The sequence below is a fragment of the Barbatula barbatula genome, assembly GCF_947034865.1.
Source record: "Barbatula barbatula genome assembly, chromosome: 13".
In the NCBI taxonomy this organism is placed as follows: domain Eukaryota; kingdom Metazoa; phylum Chordata; class Actinopteri; order Cypriniformes; family Nemacheilidae; genus Barbatula; species Barbatula barbatula.
The window spans coordinates 950,416-955,342 of record NC_136776.1 but is presented as its reverse complement, the minus strand read 5'-3'; the positions used below and the strand labels follow the sequence as shown (position 1 = coordinate 955,342).

At 37.7% G+C, this 4,927-nt stretch overlaps 1 long non-coding RNA gene across 2 annotated transcripts; it reads right to left on the bottom strand.

Moving 5' to 3' along the window:
• Window positions 1-1,099: 1,099 nt before the first annotated feature.
• LOC306903086 lies at window positions 1,100-4,299 on the bottom strand. 2 transcript variants are annotated; one of them, XR_013787508.1, is made up of 5 exons: window positions 4,040-4,299; window positions 2,804-2,826; window positions 2,597-2,631; window positions 1,724-1,817; window positions 1,100-1,538 (listed from the first exon to the last, which is right to left on the bottom strand). It is a non-coding gene; the product is annotated as an uncharacterized lncRNA (long non-coding RNA). The 2 variants fall into 2 exon arrangements; XR_013787509.1 differs by lacking the exon at window positions 2,804-2,826 and having other exon boundaries at window positions 4,040-4,176.
• Window positions 4,300-4,927: the final 628 nt, after the last annotated feature.

Sequence of the window (4,927 nt, the reverse complement as noted above, 5' to 3'; positions counted from 1 at the left end):
ACGAGGTTTGAAAATTAAGCCTTGAACATAAAAGAGGACATCTTAATAGTCAAAATGAGCATTTTATGATTCGATACCAACATATATGTGTACAATAAAGTGTACTCGTTGAATAATGTATTATATTTATATTTTTTAGTTAAACATTGCTAATAAGTATTATGTCCACCAACTTAATACACGTGGCCCGTTCAAATAAACTGCAGGTGGACGTTTCTCTGTTTTTCGCTAAGTAACGCAGGAAGCGACCACCAGCAATTTATTTGAATAAACCACGTGTATCAAGTTGGTGGACGACCCATTTTAAGGCAAAATACAGCCTTCTACGAGTCGATAATAACATATGTATGTTGTATAAAGTGTACTAAGGGAATAAGGTGGTTCTTTAGTCGTATATATAAATACATCGGAAAAAAGTAAACAAGAAACGCCTGGCGAAACTAAGTAACAAGAAAAACTACAAAGGACTACAAATATGGCAACCAGGAAGTGACCACCCGCAGTTTATATGAATGGACCGCGTGTAGTGAGTTGGTGGAAACTCGTTTTTAAGCATAAATAAGCATTCTGTGAGTTGCTGCTAACATATGTGTGTCTATTTAAGTGTACCAACAGACTAACAGGGTCGTCAATGCATATAGATTACTATAAAGTGTGTCCACGAACTTCATATGTGTGGACTACTACTGTAATCTACAGGTGGAAATGACCACATGCAGTTTATTTGAATGGACTTCGCCTATGAGGTTTGTGGACAGGACCACATGCAGTTTATATGAATGCACCACGTGTAGTGAGTTGGTGGAAACTCGTGTTTAAGCATAAATAACCCACTGAGCAAAAGTACGTCGAAACGACGTCATTTCAACGTCTTTGTCGGACGTTGAAAAGACGTCCCCTGAGGAGCCAGAATGAAAGTTTTTCTGACGTCTTTTTCTGACGTCTTCTGCACGTCCAAAATTGACGTCGATAGGACGTCTTAACAAAGTTCAAATTTAGTTCAAATGTGGTCATTGAGGACTTATTTTCAACGTCTTATAACGTCAACTGCAGACTCATTTTAGACATTTTAACAAAAATAAGAGACACACTTTGCGTTCAATTAAAACGTATTTATTTAATGGGAAGTCTTTATGTGGTTGTACATTTAAAAACAACGTAAATAAACAGTAATCCATATACCTTAGGACCAATGAACTTTGTGTCCCCCCTCCCTCTCTTGATGGTGCATGCTTTATCAAGTCTCTATTTGGTTGTGTACATTTAAACATTTAAAAATAGAAAACAGTCATTCATATGCTTTGGAACTCTTTAGAAGTCTCTATGTAATTTGTGTGTGTAAAAACCTATAGCATTTAAAAACAATAAATAATAAACTATATTTACATTTATACTGTATTATATACTATCCATGTTTTAGAACTCTTTATTTTTATTGTGTGTCCCCCCTCCTTCCAATCTTGATGCATGCTTCAGTTGTCCGGGTTTTTTTTTCTAATCTCCTCCGTCGCATTCCTTGCTCCACTTCATTACTGGAGCTGTAAAAGTAGAAAGACAAAAAATATAAATATGCAAAGGCAGCCTGTAGTCATTTACAAAGTACACATTTACATTATAAGAAAATTGTGCTTTTTGTTCTGCAATTGTACATTTTGCACTGAGCAAATCCATTATGGATTGAAACATCTGACCTTTTGCACATTTTGTCATGGTCTGTGCTTACCTAGAATTGCTCTGTCAATGCATGTCATCTCCAGAGCCATCTTGTCTTTTTTCCCTTTATATTAAAACGGGCCATGAGACAGTTACTGAAGATCCTGGAAGAAATTCAGTTACAAGTTTAGGTCAAAATTTTAATCATTGAAATTTGGATCATTGAATATGGGTTTAAAGGAATAGTTTACCCAAAAAATTTAAATTTCCCATAATTTACTAATCCTCAAGCCATCCTAGGTGTACATGCCTTTCAATCTTTCAATAGATCCTCTTTTCTTAGCTTTGTAATGGCAGTAAATGGTGCCTGAGTTTTTGAAAGTGGAAGTGCAGAAGTTTGAGCTAAACAAAATGGCATTCCCAAATAAGAAGTCTTTAAAAAATCTTTTAAAAAACAAATGTCATAAGAAAAGAGGATCTTCATTTTTTTATTTTAGCACAATTAGTTTGAACCGGAGTACATCAAATAGTAACTCCAGAAGATGGAGGAGAATGCACGTCTGAAAGAAGGCATGACTATATACACTCCTGGGTTCAGCTGTGGCCTAATGGTTAGAGTGTTGGGCTTGTGATCAGAAGGTTGCTGGTTCTAATCTCAGTGCCAGCAGGTCATGACTGAAGGGCCCTTGAGCAAGACACCTTACCCCTGATTGCTCTGCAGTAATGTGCCACTGTATAAAAAACTACTTGTAAGTCGCTTTGGATAAAAGCGTCTGCCAAATGAATAAATGTAAATGTAAATGTACACGAGATGGATGCCTTCTAGCCAATCAGAATCAACGATTCAGACGGATCCATGGTATAAGAGTGAGATATCACAAACAGCAATATTAATAAAAAATGTATTCAGTTGTCTTTGAGGTTAATCAAAACATGTACTTACTAAGTCAAAGACGTTGGGCTGGGTGTATGTAGCTTCTGTTGACACAAGCAAAAGGGAGAAAAAGAAGAAACATGAATGGGAGTGAGAAATTTTAATTGTCTTTGGGAATTAATACGCATTAAGTTTTTATTGATCATTAATAATAAATTAATCAATAATTAACTGCATGTTAAGAACAAGGCAGTGACTGTTTGATTGATCACTTACAAAAAATCAGAGGGCAAATGACACTGAAAAAAACCCCAGAGAAGACAATTAATTTTACAGGGTAAAGTGAATATAAGGAATATTGGCAACTCTTATTAAGTGCTTTTTAATTAGCTGAAAAACTGAAACATTTGCTCTAAACCGTGTGTAAATAAAACTTGCGGGTTTTGTGCCGTGTTTTGGTTTATAAACCATTGCATATCTTTATTAAGAGCAGATTGTCTCAATTCAGTCGAGCCCAAAAGCAACATAACAGGAAATGTTTTTGAGGACAAACATTAAATAAATGTCATAGACAGTGATGCTTAATTTAAAAAATATTAAATAGTTGTATCAAACTTAATAAACATTAAAGTTACTGAACATGGAAAACTGTTGTTTGTTATCTTTATTAAAAACTAATAAAAAACGTGACAAATAAGGTGAAAATGAACCTTAACATTTTATTAAGCAATAGGCCTACATGAAGCCACAGTGTGAGATTACCGTTATGTCAAATGGCCGCGACAGTGCTGTCAGACGCAGGTTATATTACGTCTGTGTCCGAAATCCTTCACTCAATTTCATTCACTTCTTCCCCATATAGTGGACTGAAATGTCAATCGCTGTATAGGGAATAGTGAAGGAGTCTGCGGTTTCAGACACGTATCTTCGGTGTGCCCGTGGCGCTTATTTGGAGTGCTTGCGCGACAGCGCCCTCTGACTTTCGAATGTGGCGGCATTAAACCGTAAATCGTTGAAAAACTGAAGAATCGCACGGTTAATCCTCACAGCCCTTATCAACACAACATGTTGCTCAGATGCAGTTAACTGTGAATTAGCTCAAACTTGATTTTATGCCCAGTCACATATGCTTTAACAGAAGAGCTTACTCGGATTTGTATAGCTGCCCCATTAGCGCAAATGGTGTAACACACTGTAACAACGACTTTAACGACAAACGGTAACGTTAGACGGACAATCAGTTTGTTAGAAATCCAACTAAACTTGGCATTTAACGGAAAAGACAGTTCATCGATTGTATAGCCGTTCACTAGTGAAGTTTCGCTGCGTGTAATCGGTGACGATCAAACAGTTCCCCCTCAGACTAAGAGAGAAAAACGAACAATCACCCTCTATCCTGAAATAAGTTAACTTTATCATTTACAGTCTTGGTATGTGTAGATGTCATTTTAGTGGACTTGAGTTAAAAAAATCTAAATAAAATGGTTAACGTCAAGTTTAAAAGAACTTTACCTCAACAACACTTGCAGTACTGGTGATGTCCACTCAGTCAGTCCGTGCGCGAGCTGCCTGGTTTCGCGGGCATTTGTCAAATTTATATATTTTAAAAAGTAAACTTATATACACCTTCTTTCAACCTAAGCATTTATCTAACGCCTACTTAATTATTATTTAAAAATAGTGTGTTTTTCTAATGTTATATTTGCCAATGGATGTCAGCAGTTTTGCACGTCCACAGACCCCCCCCCTAGCTATACGTAAATATAGAACTTAATATCTACGTCAAAGAGGGGTCGTTGTCCGACGTCCAGATACTGACCAGATTTGCATGTCGTGTAGACGTACAGATATGGTCCTGGACAGACCGACTTAATATAGACATGATCTGCACGTCTGGCAGACGTCACCTGTTTGTTGGGAAGCTGTCTGCGAATTGCTGCTTACGTGTGTATGTCTATTAAGGTGTACCAACAGACAAACAGGGTCGTTAATGCACGTAGACTTTCGCCCCGTTTTTCACTAAGTCATAAAGGAAGTGACCACCTGCAGTCTATATGAATGCACCACGTGTAGTGAGTTGGTGGAAACTCATTTTTTAAGCATAAATAAGCAATCCGTGAGCTGCTGCTAACATATGCGTGTCTATTTAAGTGTACCAACAGACTAACGGGGTCGTTAATGCGTATAGATTATTCTAAAGCGTGTCCACCAACCTACTACGTGCGGGCCATTAAAATAAACCGCAGGTGGACGTTTCTCCTTTTCAATAGTAGCTGGTAAGAGGTCGAATAGGGCCTCCGTGGCATGGGGGGGGGTGCGGGGGTCGACCCCGGCGGTCACCTGACCGTTTTGGCAAAAATAGTTGGTAAGTGGACAAATAGTGCTTTCGTGGTACGAGGG